The sequence below is a fragment of the Sciurus vulgaris genome (genome assembly GCF_902686455.1).
Source record: "Sciurus vulgaris genome assembly, chromosome: 7".
Taxonomy (NCBI): domain Eukaryota; kingdom Metazoa; phylum Chordata; class Mammalia; order Rodentia; family Sciuridae; genus Sciurus; species Sciurus vulgaris.
The window spans coordinates 152,635,267-152,651,706 of record NC_136467.1 but is presented as its reverse complement, the minus strand read 5'-3'; the positions used below and the strand labels follow the sequence as shown (position 1 = coordinate 152,651,706).

Below are 16,440 nucleotides of genomic sequence, written 5' to 3'. Positions count from 1 at the left end.
CACAGCCCTTTTTGTAGATTTTGAGATAGTGTTTCACCAAATTGCTGAGGTTGGACTTGCACTTGGACCCCTCCGGCCTCAACCTCCCGAGTTGCTGGGAGTACAGGTGTGCCCACTGTGCCTGGCCCATTCATAATTCTTATGCATCTCTATTGGGTGAAAGACAGTACAGCCAATGAAATGAGACTTCAACTGGTTTTCTCTCCTGCATGTTTTACTCATTCATTTTCCTCAACTATGACATTTACCAGTTATCTGAGACTCCCTCCAGAGGGATGCTAAGACCGCGTTAGTGTTTAAGTATCTGGTCACATAAAGGTTAGATGAGAATAATGCAAATAAATTTTTTTGGTAGCTAAAGAGTAACTACTGTATTCAAACACCACATATGGTAAAATAAATACATCAAATTCTGTTCCTCCAAAAGCTGAAACTGAAATACCTTTTCTAAGACATTAAGGTCCTTGATTTAAAAATGGAACTTAATAGGCTGATGTATCACTTAAACCATTAATTTTAATTAAAAAAGAAAAAGTACAATTATTCCCTAAATACCGAATAGTTCAGAAATATTTTAGTAGAGGAAATAAAACACCCACAGCCATTTTTCCTCCGGGAGGGGTGGAGGCATTTACAGATCCCACTATGGAATTATATATATGCTAATCACATGCTAATGTAAACATGAAAAAAATGTTATATGGAAATTACAAGTTGAAGAACTACCCAAAAACTTGCAAAGGCAAAAGAACAGGTCTGCTTGAAAACAATGTCTGCCATCTTGCTTATTCATGTGTAAACACCCAATATGCGCAAGGCTTTGACATCTCCATTGTTTGGGGGTTTTGAATCAGCCATAAATATATGACTTTAATTGTGTGACTGATTTGTCAAGAATCCTGAAATACTTTACACTGGAGACTAACTTCCTACGAACACAAATATTTCATGGTTTCTAAGTTGAAATGATGACTTCTCCAAGAAACAAGACCCTCTAAATACGGCGTATGTGTGCTGATTGATTCATTTGTTCAACCATTTTTCACAGCAGAGATCACATTTTTAGTTTTTTTTTTTTTTTTTTTAAATTTATAGTGGTGCTCTCCCAAAATGTGTGACGAGAGCATTCTGCAAAACTCTGTAGCTGGTGGAGGGTGAGGGAAGCCCCATCCTCCCATTCGTATTTTATTGGTGTAATCAGACCTCTGTAGGCAAAATATCAGGCAAAAGCAAGGTACCTGGTGGGTTAAATGGCACAAGTTCCAAGCCTTTCTTCCAGGTTTCTGTGCCCTCCAGCAATAAACTGGCTTTTGCATTTGGCAAACATATGCAGAAAACTAGGCCAAATATGGCCGATGAATGTGGCCAAGTTCTTTCATGTGACGCACGGGTGACAGCCAATCCAAAGTTCCCAATGTCAATTCAATTTCCAAATGAAAACCTTACTTTTCCAGTAGTATGTGTTAATATTTAACATACAGACATAAACAAAACCAATTCACCTGTTTGGAGTAAAAATAACAAACATACACCACTGGTATCAGTGGAGACGGTGAGTATTTAGAATAAGATGGATATTATGGGAACGGACCCGAGGATTTGCTCTTATGCAGTCAAGGATTTAGAAGCATCGGGGAAAGAAAGGATACTTCCTGTGCTCCCATCTGGCATGATGCCTTCTAGATCGTGCAGAACAACTGAACATCAAGAGTAAATCTCTGACGTCAGATGAAACTTCTGCAACTGTCGTTGAAATTCTAAGACTTCTGGAGCCACTAGGAGTTGTCAAATATGGGATTGAAATTTTTCAAAATTGTCGCATGCTTTCAAATGTTGATAGTAAACTTTAAAAAATGCACACTCTTGCCATGGTTTAATATTCTGAGGCATCAGTGATTGGGGCCTGTGAGTTTATACATCCTTGTCTTCAAAGACTGCTGTGATCTATCTAGAGATTTCAGTAGAAACCCTAAACCCATGCTACCTAAATGTCTACCTGCTTTCTCAGGCTCTCCTTTCCAAGTCACTTTCTTTATGTCAGGGAAGACGGCATGATGGAGCTATTGTGTCTGTTACACATTACTATGTTAGAGTGACAGTTGTTTACTGCAGTACTACCAAAAAGCTGTATTCTGACAGAGTGTGTATCAACACACATCAAGCAAAGATGAAGAACTCTTCCCTGGCTAGCACGTTCAGAAAAAAAAGAAAATTACACAGGGAAATGTGAAGCTTAATAAGTGTCTCTACATAGAGATTCATCTTTAATTCACATAAGGACTATATTGAAAATGAGCAAACTGTGTATCTTTTGAAGTATCATAAGCAGCTAGAAAAATCTAAGGGAATTATTCTTGGGACACTCCCACAAAACACATCCCAGGAACTTCAGCGAGACTTCCAATACCCCCTCCACTCTTCTGTGGGCTTCTTTATCTTATCTTGTAAACAGGCTCAAGTCCCTTTTGTCCTTAGAGCCCAATCCTGTCCCCAGGCCACTCCTGCCCTGGGCTCCAATTCTCTTCTTGTCAAGCCTCTGGGGAAAATGGGTTATTATTACTGACCCGTCTTCTTCACTCCATGCTCATTTCTGTATCCAGTGGCTTCTGGTTTCTGTCTTCACAGTTCTAGCGGAACTGATAGCGCTCAAGTTACAGATGCTCCCCTAAATCCAGGGGACCCCTTTCTCCTGTCATCTGCTTCAACGGCTCTCTCCCATGTGATCTTGATTATATCCTCTTTATTAAAATCACACTGCCCTGGCCACCTCCATCAACGTCTGAGTGGTCCACCCTTCTGATCTGTCACATTCCTTTCAACATCCCTACCCTCTGGCCTCTGGCATACAAGGGGCTCATGAGGACTTTGGCCCAGTCAATCAGGACTCATGTCTCTGTTTTTCCATTTACAGCGGTGAGACTTTGGGCCACTCACTTAATTCCTCTGACTTAGTTTCCAATCTGAAAACTGGGGATCATGCCAGTGATTAGCTTGTCGTTACTTGCTGCCCAGGTGATGGAGCTGGGTGTTGTGCTGTCTGTTAGGCTGACTCACTGGGCCCATGACTGAGTCCGAGGTCTTGGCAATTTGACCTTGTGGGTCCGACTCCATCCCTACCTGTACTTCTGCCCCTTCCCCAGGTGTGGAGAGACTGTTCTGCACCTTCCCCTGGCTACTGTGAGTTTTTACCAGGGCTAAGGACAACAGGGTGGTTGCTCTTCCTCCTGTGGCTTAGGATTTTATTCCACAGGACAGAGGGGGAGTGATATAAGTGGGACTTTATCCCTTTCCTCCCCAGCTGATGCACCCTCTCAGGCCTCTACACAAGGAAGGGACCCTGTCCAATCTTTCTATTGCAAACCAGTGCATCAGTGAGGAGGAGCCTGTGAATGAGTAGAAACCCCCTGATCTGCACCCTTCCTAGCCCACACTTCCCCTCTATCGGTTTGTTAAACACTTTAGTGGAATTCTTCTTACCAGTGACCTTACACAACCTGTTCTAGGCAAGCAAGGGCTGGTACCTCCTGCTCCAAGGAGATACCTGGCCTTGCTTAGATTTTAGCTTAGTTGGCTTCCCTGAGGCCTGTGCACTCTTACAGGTTCAAGAAGTCACGTGTTTATACATTTTCTACCATTTTGTGTTGTTTTAAGGGCAGCAACATTGCTTTTGTTCAGCATTACACCCTAAGTAAAAGCCCAAAACACTGATTTTCAGTCAAGGCCCCCAAGAGTTTCAACAAATAAAAGAAAGTCTTCTCAAATGGAAAGGCTGGAACATTTTATTTGGGGGAAGAATGAACCATTCCCCATACCTCATATCACACACACACAAAATGTGTCCTAGGTTATCAAAGGTCTAAGCATAAAAATAAGACTACAAACCTTCTACAGGGAAACAAAAGAACATCTTTGTGATATGAAGAAGGCAAAAATATCAGGCAGTACAAGAAAATATTGAATAAAAGAAAAATGTAACAGTGGATTTCATCAAAATTAAAACTTTCACTCTTGGGAAAATATCATTAGGAAAATAAGATAACATCAATATACATGTGGGACAAAGGACTTCCACTCCTACCATTCAGTGCAGGCACAAACAACGCAATTTAAGGACACACAGAAGACTTGAACAGGCACTGCACAAAGGACTGTGGATGAAGAGCCAGCGGGACCAGGGGACTTGCTTGTTATCATTAGTCACCACGGAAATGCCACCCAGCCACGAGATACCACTGGACACCCATGCCAGAGCTGAGACTTGACCACCGAGGACACCAAGTGTTCACGAGGATGACAAAAAGCCAGAATGCTTCTGCACTGTTGTTAGGTGATACAGGACACAATCTCCTTGGAAATTGGTGTGCAAGCTTCTTATAAGGTTCAATAGCTACACTTTGGTATTTACCTAAGAGCAAGGTAAGTCCATATACACAGAAAAAATCTGGCACAAAAATATTCCTATCAGCTGATTTATAATGGGCAAATAGGGAAAGAGTCCAGCTGTCCATCAGCCAGAGAATGGGCCAACCAACAATGGGTCCACACATCCACAGACCACGGTGAAAGGAAGGACTGCAATGGAGCACAGCCATGTGGGCATCAGCAAACCCAAGAGGAACCAGAGTCCAGCCAGGAAGCGTGCATGCCCTGCCCTGCCACTCCTGCGATGCCAGTCCACAGCCAGAGGATCAGAAGGATGGTCATCCCTGGGCAACAAGGATGACTGGACTCGGGGAGAGGCAGGAGCGATCTTCCTCCAGAAATAGAAAGTTCTAGACATCCAGAGGGAGGGGTGCAGGTGGCATTAGTCTATATGTTATGGAAATTTATCAAACTTGTGCTTAATAGTATACATCTCTAAATCACATCAAATCAAAAGGTAAATGTGAAAGACAGAGGAACACGCACAGGCGTAGGAGAAGGGGCTTTCTCTGAGTATCCTCCATAACCGGCACCTCCTCCTCACTCTTCCTGACCGGTCTTCGCCTAGATACTTGTTAAGACCTGACTTTCTAGGATGCGTCTATTCGCTGCCCGTACCGCCTGTTGGAATATGAGTTCCTTGAAGAGCAGGGCTTTCTTCTAGTTTCCCACAATATATCCAACGGCAGTGACTCTCTCTGGACACTGAGCTTTGACTGGTTTTCTTGGTTATTTAGATTTCTTCTCTACTTGTGTAATGGAGGGTTTGAAAACCCACAGGAGAAGCAGCACTTTGTGATCCATCAACACTATATAATCTAAAGGAAGATTAAATACAAGATATTAGCTGTTTATGGATGACAGTCAAGGTATGGCAGCTTAGATATTTCTGTAGGACAGCTCACTGTGCTGTAATCTTTGGTCTAAGAACTATCTTCCCAAAGCAAGGGTGGGGGGATGGGGGGTAGGCAGACAGTACCCTGGAAAAGCAGAGCTTCTGTCTAACCAGCTAAGTCACAGGGATTGCTTCGTTCTTCAAGTTCATGGCTTTCCCTTAACTCCATGGCTAACGGGAATTCATTATAAGGCAGCTCTCTGAGATTAGCGTACCCTGGCAATCTCCGTCAGATGGAGAATTTCAAGTCAGCCCCTGTCTGAGCATTTACAGATTTATAACTAATTAGATCCTGTGCACAGCTCACCTGAAATCATGTTAGCAGGACCCACGTCGAAGTACATTTACAGCTAGCAGGGTGCAGTAGTCCTTTAGGCCATTCCAGCCCGTGCCGTAACAGGATTTCTTTCTATTTCAAGATTCCCTTAAACGTAAAAAATAAATGAGTTCGTTTCAAGGAAACCACAGATATAACTTCAAGATTCCACTTCGGTTACCTGTGCAATATATAAACTGATGGATAATTTCGAACAAACAAACAAACAAGTACAAACACAGAAAGCTCACAATTTTAAAATGTAAATATAACACAAAAGAAGAAAACTGAAGAGAAAAAAAGAATACCTAATGAATGCACTGCGTTATTTTATAATGTAGGGATTACTCAAGGTTCGGGCACAAGATTGCCTAACAATCCACTAGAATCCAGATTTTAAAGGGCCTTGAGGTGGTCAGCACTACAGGCCTCCAAATTCGATTGAGGAATCTCTTGAACTAATGCAAACATAATTTGTTTGACTACAACCGTCCAACATTATTCACATAACCTGGAGCCTCGTCGTGATTACACACCTGCAGAAACACTCTCCGCTCCCAGAAGACAGGAGAACATTCCAGCGTGTAGGGCTGCAGCATCTACCTGCTGTGTCAATAGAAACACTATCTGAACACAGAGCACCATCTCCACGGAGCTCAGCGCCAGGGAAGAAGGGAGAACTCAGCAGCGGGCCTACATCTGGGTGGAAAGACAGGCATAGCCCTGGCAGAGAGAAGGCATGTTTTTCTGTATTTATTGCGGACATCTATTTAGATATTTCTGGTCACATGTTCCTTACATAAATTCTCTTGAATTACTAATCAGAATTGGGACACAGCTGCTCTGAGGAAATGGCATATCATCATCTGGGTGAAGCTCAAAACCTGAAGAAACTAAATAAAATCAGGGAAAATCCCCCCAAATCAAGGCTCAGCCCAATTTGACTTACTATCTTTTATTCATGGTCACGGTCATGGCTTACCCTCCATGGGGAGGGCTGGCCCAGCCTCCTGGGTTTACTCCACTCTTATTTCTCTGAAATGAAGTCACTTGTCAAGCAGCAGATTCATGCACACATTAAGAATAAGTAAAAAAGAGAATGCTGATAGTTCAGAATAAAAGTTTTTAAAAGCCTTTTCTTTCTCCTTGAAAAGACTCGCATCCTCACAAACCACCTTCCAACACTGGGAAGAGCAGTCAGTCACAGTGACCATTCCAAATGGTGTCGTCAGTCTGAGTTCAATCACTCACCACCCTTAGGATTTCTGAAAGATGACAATGGTCCAGTGATTCAGATAAAACACAAGCCACTGTCTGTCTCTGTTCTAACTTGCTGCCTCATGTGATTTTGCATAGACACAAGGACTTTTGGGAAGCTGAGTTATGTTTGAAAAATAGGCAAAAACCTATATGACAACTGTTTTCCTACTTATGCAACCTCTGTCTTGAGAAGGAGCTGATGCTGAAGTACTGGTGATTTAGCACACAGTGAGGTAGAAAGGACATTTCCCACCTGGTTATTTTATAGACTCCCGGGGTGCCCCTGCCTGCACTGCCAGTCATTAACGTTAACTAGTAGCAATGACAAATAGCTGGTCTGGCTCTGCATTAATTCGGACCCTTGGTTTAGATGCTGAGCACAATGCTGGAGCCCACAAGCTGAGACGACAAACTGACAGTCTCTGACAGTTCGTGCCTGGGCCAAGCTCTGAACCACGAGGCAGGGCAAAACTCCCATCTGCTGTCCATCTGCCATCCTGCCCCTATCAAGAAAGGTTACATCATGAGCCACAGACAGATGGGCACTGCAAAGATCTATTAGGGGGGGAAAAAGAGTCTGAGGCGATTAGAATAATGACCTTTGATTCAACATGGAAATCCTAGTAATAATGAAAAAATCATGCATAATTTCAATATCTCTTAATTGTATGAAACAGGTATCGTCTCTTTTTACCAACAATAAAAATAAATGATATTTGTATTTACACACTAAGTATAGAGTGTGTTAAATACAATACACTCTAGAAGATGAATTACGAGCATGCGTGTATATCGTATTCACTTAAAGTTGTTTTTCTCAATGACACATCAGTGAATTTTAACAATGCTATTAAACTCATAAAACAGAAATCCCTTATAAGTTGCCGGTAGTGTATATTTTCATCAAGAGCCTGTTCTATATCAACAGGAACTAGGGTAAGTCAGCTCATGTATTAAACAAAAGGCTTGAGACATAAAGGGAATAGTAAACTCCTGAGCTAAAGCAAAGCCTGTGTTATGTTTCCATAGCAGAACACAACTTGGGCAAGGCAAATGCAAACCCTAGACAAAAGGCGGTTGCTGAGCTCATTCAACATAGAAAGTGTGTCCGCCATGTTCCGAGGCCAAGTGCTGGGTGCCAGGATGGAGGGAGGAGTAAACCTCAGGTGGTCCTCATCTCCAAGGAGGTTTCTAGTATTTACATAAGTGAGAGACAATGAATTTTAATATACGATTTGTGCATTTCACTGCATGCAAATCGTATCTTAACTTTTTCAATGTAAAATATTAAAGTCATGGGTTATGATAATTTAAAGACTAATCCGGTATGTTTAAACCCTTGGAGTCATATAACAAAATGTTTAAGCAAATAGTTCATCATTTAAAAAATAAGAAATTCTGATAATTGCTATTTTTTTACCCATAATTTCAAGGGACAAAAAAGAATAATAAACTCTTGGAAAGTACCCACAAGGTAATTCTTTCATCTGAACTGCAATGTGCTCCCTATCTGAGTCATATTTACATAACTTAATCCAATTTGGGGTCAGAAGGGCATCTTAAGCATATGGAAAAGCTTTTGTGTTATCACATGTCCATACATCCTTTATTTTCTAAAGAACAATCTGACTTCATTGTTATATAAACTGGCCTTGCTGCCCCCATTCTTCATTTCCTTAAAAATCACTACTGCCTACCAAAAGAGGTAAAACTACGGAATGTGTGATTCACATCAGCCCCTGATCACATTCTAAGGGAAAAACTACCATACCGCTTCCATAATGCACATCATTCAAACGAAGTAATTTACCCTTTGATGTTTGTGTTTTATCATTATGTAAACTCAACTTCATAAGGAAGTTGTCACCAGCTAACCATTTGCACTAGACAAAAGGAAATATTGTCACCGATGTTAATTTTAAAGTCTTTATTCTTAACTAAAACTTATATTTAAATTACCTCAAAGGATATCCAAGGATTAAACATTAAATAATGTCACTTTATATATAGCTTGATTCTGATGGTTCCAAATACTTCATGTATAAAATCAATTTTCTCTTCAATGATCCAGTGGGGCAGGCAGGGCTGGCAGTTCAGTGGTAGAGCACTTACCTAGCATGTACAATATGTCCTGCGTACCAACCCAGCACTGCAAAAAAAGTCCAAAGAAAAAGAAAAAAACTAGTGGAAGAAGAAAGTGGAGCATCAGCTTCCACGCCTTTCAAATGAGGACAGAGAACTGTGGGATGTGAAATGTAAAGTAACACAGCACACAGCAGCTATTTTCTTAAACACTGTGTATGCAAGCCTGTGCCTATAAAATGGACGCAGTCTGTAATAACTTCTCTTCTTTCCCGCACAGTTTGTTCATAAAGAGTGAATTTCTTTTGCCCTGATTGTTGGGCTAATTTTAATAGATGTGTTCTATGCTTTGACTTGTAAGCATTTCTTTTCTGGAGTTATAATTCAGTAGGGGTTCCTGTTCAGCCATGTTGGGTAAGCTCACTATGGTTCCTTTCTCATACTGATCACAACTAAAATTTCTAAAAAAAGTGTCAGAGTGAATCATCTGAGGCTCCTCAGAAGCAGGAAGATCACGGACGAGAGATAAGACTTACAAAGTGACCTTATAAAGTGATGAGCTTCCCATATCACTTTTTACCTTTGTTTTTTCTTGTGTAGTATGACCCTCAGGGTCCCCAGTTGCAAAGAAGAGAGGCAAGAATGAGCTAAGTTAAGCATGCATGAAACTGTCCCACATGAAGAAAGCAAAGGCTTTGGGAGCTGAACAGACTTGAACCTTCTGCACACATCTTATTCTAACCACTGAATTACACAAGCATAGGACAGACAGACCAGTAAGGCAGGTCTTAGAGAACTAAGATTTAACCACTTGTCATAGAAGGTGAGACAGATGCAATGCAGTCTGAATTTAAGAAACTTGACTACCTTCTAAAATAAACATGACTGTTCCACAGAGTATAATAGGAATGTTCCAATGAACTCTACAGAACAGAAGGTCCACAATATTCATATCTTCCAAAATTACTTAGTATACAAAGAACCAGGAAAATGTGATGAGTTCTCAAGAGAAAAGACAAAAGCATGATATGATTGAGCTATTGATGACACTTAAGCAATGATTACAACTATGATCCATTATTTAAGAAAAATACTCTTGAAATTAATGAAATTGTATACTCAGTAGAGAATATTCTATAAAAAAATGAAAGATTGTGGAAGTCCAAAGTACAGTATTTAAAATAAAAACTCGGCGCTGAACTCAAAAGGAGTATGGAAATAATATAGAAAAGAACCAGCAAATTTATACACAGATCAATACAAATGATCTGACCTAAAGAACAGAAAATGATAGTAAAGGACAAAGAGTAAAATAAGTGAACGGAGCCTCAGAGACCCACGGGACAATTTCCAAAGGTCTTAAACATGTAATGGGAGTACAAGAAAAAGCAGAGAAATTGAGGGAAAAAAATTAGTTTTGTCTAAAAATTTGTCTAAACACATAAATTTATGGATTCAAGAAGCTCAGCAATTCACAAACTCAAAAAACCACACTTTGCTGTGTCATAGACAAACTGATGAAAGCCAGATATAAAGAATAATTATTAAAAACTGTAAGAATATGGAGTCCACTCATTATACTCAGGGAATGGATTAAAATCCTAAAAATTTCTCAGTAGACCCCATGTAGGCCTGGTGGTAGCACTCTGGGGCCACCCCAAATTCTATAACTAGTGAAAATATTCTTTAAAATAAATGTACTTTCAGATAAAAAAAAGTAAGATAATTCATCCAAGAGACTCGGTATATAACATTACTAATGGAAGCTCTCCACACTGAAGGAAAATGGTACCCAAGGGAACCGTGGATCTTTGAGAATGAACCGTGAGCAACAGAAATGGTAAATTTTTAGGTAAGTACAAACAGTATTTTTCTTAAGTCCTTTATATACATATAATTATTTAAGATATTTTTATATCTAGTGGGATTTCCAATGCATATAGCTATATACGAAAACTATAACATATGGGTCACTGAGGAATAATCTATAACATTGTTTTTTTCTGTTTTATGTGAAATGGTACAGTATGAACTCTAAATAGACTTGAAAAGTTTGGTATGTATAAAGTAAATCTTCTTGGAGAAAATATATTCAAAGATAAAAAGATTTGACCAAAATACAAACATTAGATGAATTCAAATGGAGTGTGAAAAGATATTTAAAAAATCTAAAAGATGGGAGGAAAGAGGAATGTGGGGGTTGAAAAGGAGGAGAAACAGAAAACAGACAATTCCATGTTGAATTTAAATGCAACCATGGTCAAGAGACGTATTCAGAGTAGCAGAATAGATAGAAAAATAAGAAACAAAGCACATCGGCTATAAGGGTGCTTAAATATAAAGAAAATGGTTTACAGTAGTAAATGAAAAAAATATACATACATTATGCAGTTAACAAGCAAGGAGGGGGGAACTTGAATATGAGATCAGACAAAGACAGACTATCTCCAGAGACTGAAGGGAGTGTGTCAAAGGGCACGGAGGCAGCTCAGCATGCAGAGTCATCAGTGTTAATGTGCCTGGTTCACAAAGTCTACAAGCATGGACACACTTAGGATAGCTAGGGAAGCAATAGCACTTCACCCCACAGTGTCCCTCCCTGAGTAACCCACAGGCCTCAAAGAAAGGCAGAGAAGACACGTGAGTTCCCAATAGCATAACTGACTATCCTTGTCTCATTGACATTTATAAAAGCTTCCTCCAGCAACTTCAGAATATATGGTCAAGTGCAATGGTACATTCACCAAGACAGATGCTATTGTGGGCCACTGACAATGTCCCAATAGTAAAAATAATAGAAATCATACAGTGTATACACTCTACCCACAATGCAAATCTGAAAACAACAATAATACCTAGGAAAAGTACAAAGATGTATAAATTAAAAAAAAAATTTTTGAAATAATGCATAGATAAAATATAGAAGATTATCAGAAATTACTTTGAACTGCACACAACAAAATATTCCAGAGTTGTGGGATGAAACTGAAGAAGTGCTGAGAGAGAAGCACATAGCCTCAAATGTTTATTTTAGAAAAGACAACATGAAATAAATGACCTAAGATCCCACCATAAAAAGTTTTAACAAAGGAACAAATTTAATTTCTCAAAGGAGAAGGGAAAAAATAGTAAAACACAGATATCAATTAAAAATAAAACAGAAGAAATCTAATAGCTTAGTCACGTGAAAACATTAACAAAATTGACAAAACCTTAGCTGAAATGTTCAAGAAGATGAGAAATGGTACAAATCACCAGTACAGGTGTCAGGAATAAATGAGTTCATCTCACTGATCCAAGAAACTTCAAAAGACTAGGATACTATAATAATATTATACTAAAAACTACATGAAAGATATATGATTCTAGAAAAGTATACTCACCAAAGTTAAAACAATGAAAACACACACACACAAATGAAATTAAAGGATCAAATATCATGCTTAAGAAAAACTCCAAGCCAAGTATGCTGGTGCACACCTGTAATCCTAGATACTCAGGAGGCTAAGACAGGAGGGTCACAAATTCAAGGACAGAATGGGCAACTTAGTGAGGCCCTGTCTCAAAAATCAAAAATTGGAAAAGGGTTAAGGAAAAAAAAATAATAAAACAAAAAGGATTGAGGCTGTATCTCAAAGGTAGCATACTAGCATATGTGAGGCCCTGGATTCAATCCCCAGGAGGAGAAGGAAGAAGAAGAAAGACCGAAAGAAGGAACAAGAAGAAGAGAAAAAAGAAAGGACAGAGGGAAAATTCCATTGCCAAATGATGAATTCTGGCAAAATTTCAAGGAAGAAATTATACTTATTTTTAAAAATATTTCCAGAAAGTAAGGAAATTGGGATCATTATCAGCATAGCATTAATACCAAAATCCAACAAATTGCAAAAAAATAAAATTACATTCCTCTTATAGATATAAAAATCCTTATCAAGATCTTATCAAATGTAACCCAATCTCTCTCTCTCACACATACACACACAATTCATCATAATTAAAGAAGGCATTCACTAGGAATGCAAAGTCAGATTAACATGTGTTAATCCGTATCATTCATATTACCAAAATACAGAAAATCCATATGCTCATTTTACTAAATATAAAATTATTTGACAAAATTCAAAAACAGTTCATAGTGCATACACATACATACACATGCACACACATACATCTTAGTAAATTAAGAATAGCAGGTAACGTCCTTAAACGAATAAAGGCACCAACATAAAACCAACAGCCAATATCACACTTAAAGGTAAAAGATGAAAAATTTTTCCCACAAGATAAAAAAATAAGAAGGGAAAATGAAAGGATGTAGGAAAAATTCCAGGCAAAATGATGAATTCTGGCAATTTTCAATATTCCTATTCAACAGCTTACCACAGGACTTAGCTATTAAGTAAAAAAGGGAAAAGAAAATAAATGAGATAATGGCCCAAAGAAAAAAAACTGCCATTATTTTAAAGTATATGATTATTTGCATAGAAAATAACAAAGAACCTCTAAAATCTAGACAAAGTAATGAAAAAATTTAGCAAAGTGCAGAATAAAGGTTAATTTTATAAAGTATTCCATAATGACATAGTAAGGGCAAAAGCTTTTTCAAATCTCTTTTACAGTAGTGGGCAAGAAAAATAATTTGAAATGAATATAAGGAAAAATATACAATATCTCTATACTAAAAACCACAAATTGTTGTATATTTTTAAATATATAAATAAATGGAGAGATGTACAATGTCCATGGAAGGCAGTTCTCTTCGAACTGGTCTAAGATTCAAGATAATTTCAAATTCAGGATAGGGTGATTAGGGTTTGTTGTTGTTGTTGTTCGGTAAAACTTATGATTTCATTCTAAAACTGATATGGAAATCAAAAGACCCAGATGATCAGAAGTTGGACAAATCACTTCACCCTCAAGATTTGCTATAAAGCTAATAATCAAGAAAGTGAGTTTCAGGAAAAGTGTGCTCTACCAATTAAAACAGTGTCCAGAAATAGACTCATGAACATGGCCACCCCGTTCAAGGCCATCCACTGGGGGAAAAGAAAATCTTTTCAGCATAGACTTGTACACAATGACCATGCAACTTGACCTGAATAGCCGTTAATGATAAACGACACAAATGTCCAACAAGCAGGAGAGACTGGAAAAGCCTGGGAAGATGTATTCAAGCACGTAATGAACACTGATGGGCAAAGGGGAAAAGAAAAGAAAGGAAAGGCCAGCATGCACAATAACACCCGTGACTCCCCAAACCTCACAGTGAAAAAGCCAGGCAAGAATAACACCAGAGAGTCAGGATGGATACGAAGTTCTTAGAACATGCAATCTAATTTATACCAAAAAAAAAAAAAAGCAACTCAGCAAATCCCTTGTGGGGTGGAGTTAGAAAGAGAGAAAGACTGCAGAGGACCTCTGAGGAAAGCTTGGGAGATGATGGAAACGTTCTTTATCTTGATTGTGGATGTGGTTTCAGTGTGCAAACATGTCACAACCGATGAGATGGTATTTAAATATGTGCAGTTTACTGTATTTCAATTACACCTCAATAAGATTGTAATATATATATTATATATTCTGCAAAACACAAAGACAGTCCACAATTTTAAAGCTGCAAATGCATATTTGGTTTAAGGAAATTTCATTTAGTTTGTTTTAACTCAAAATGGTTTTGGATTTCTAAGGAGGAAAAGAAAACAATGCGCTTGACAAAGATGCCACTGTATTCAGTTACAGTATTGCAAAAGTCTTCTTATTTCAAAATGCAGTACTGTGCAGTGTTGCTCTATGTACTTCCACTCAACCAGGTCCCAGTGGGACACCTACAACTGAAATGCTTAATCTCATAATTTATTACACATATTGAATATTGCACATAATCAATAGAAAGGGCAGTGCAGTAGTGAGTAGAGTATTAACAAAAATGAAGAATTTTACCAAAGGGGCCACTTTCCTACATGCAGATTTCCTACATGGCAAAATTATAGATTTAACAGAAAATCTTTGTATTCATATTATAATCCAAAGGACCAATGTTCACTGGGTAAAAATATACATACACTATTACATACATCCTCACTTAAAGAAATATTGCTAACACTTTGCATACTTACAACACGTTTATTTTTGAAGTGTTTTCATAGCTATCCAAAGGAGGTAAATGTGATAGAGTGTTACATTACCCATCGGTGAGGAGAACTTTTTAAGACATGGCGCTGCTTCTATCTAGCTCTGTCAGCTGGAGCAAAGCTTCAGGCTCCTATTTTCTCACCAAAAAAGTGTGGAGGTGGGGTTTGATTATCTTTTAACTCTTTAACTTTGCAATTCTGCCTCATTAGGAAAGCAGGATGAAAGGATGAAAATCTAAGGAGGTGTGTAGGGTACAAAACCAGCGAAGGTCCAGCCTGGAATCAGAGTCCAGTGGTTGTACAGTCTTCCCTGAGCCTGTCTGTGCTGGGACACATACTCATCTTCTGCAAGGCTTTCCTGAATCTCTGCCTGAACAGGGAGGATAAAAAACACACAGGCATGGGCTTAGGATTCCAAGATACAGGGTCTTTTATTTTTGCATCTAAAATTCCCAGTGCAGCAAGGTCAGGAAGAAAAATAATTCTTTGAGAAACTAGAGCTATAATAATTCATTTCATCTCAGTATCTTTTATGGATATTTAACCAACGTGTGCTCGATAATCTGACTGCTAGAATTTCTTCCCTCAAGGATAATTTCTAAGAAAAGGTCAGTTAATAAACTTAGTAAAGCAATTGGAGGGTGACCACAGAGGTTCCAGGCAAAGGTGAGGTTCCACGTTCACTTCCTATTTCACCTGACAGGCTCTGGGTGTTTGATTTGAAAAAACTGCACAGAAAGGGCCTGCCCTGCAGGGCGGTGGCTAACTGGACTGTAACACCACCTCTGTCCTTTAAACTTGGGATTCTCAGGATGAGGAGTCAATGCCTTACCCCATAAAAACAAAATCACAGGCTGCAGCCGCGGGCATGCCTGTAATTCCAGTGACTCGGGAGGCCCAGGTGAGAAGATCAGGTGATCAAGGCCGGCTTCAGCAATTTAGCAAGGCCCCAAGCAACTTAGCAAGATCTTGTCTCAAACGAAAAAATAAAATGGGTTGGGGGTGTGGCTTAGTGGTGAAGCACCCCTGGCTCACTCCCCAGGACCGAAACAACAATACCACACACTCACACACACATTTCGACCCTTGAAAGTTGGAATATACAAATAATTGCTTCCCTTACATATTTATTATAAAACTTTCAGATGTGCAGAAAAATTGAGAGAATTAGCTGAAGGAACTCCATTTTCCCACCACCCAGAGTCCATAATTAACATTTGGTTATATTGTCTATACCTATGCATCTTCCCTCTCTCCTTTGATCAACTGATTTTTAATTTTGATTCATTTCAAAGTTACAAATATCAGTAAACTCTATTCCCACACTTCACAAT

General features: G+C 39.0%; 1 long non-coding RNA gene across 1 annotated transcript in view; it reads right to left on the bottom strand.

Annotated features, from left to right (window-relative positions):
* Positions 1-2,925: 2,925 nt before the first annotated feature.
* LOC306665298 overlaps positions 2,926-16,440 on the bottom strand; it is a 34,466-nt gene continuing 20,951 nt past the window's right edge. Inside the window, exons 2-4 of the long non-coding RNA XR_013764962.1 lie at positions 5,625-5,741; positions 3,163-5,240; positions 2,926-3,131 (exon numbers count right to left, since the gene is read on the bottom strand). This is a non-coding gene — a long non-coding RNA (uncharacterized lncRNA). The remainder of the gene's footprint in view (positions 3,132-3,162; positions 5,241-5,624; positions 5,742-16,440) is intronic.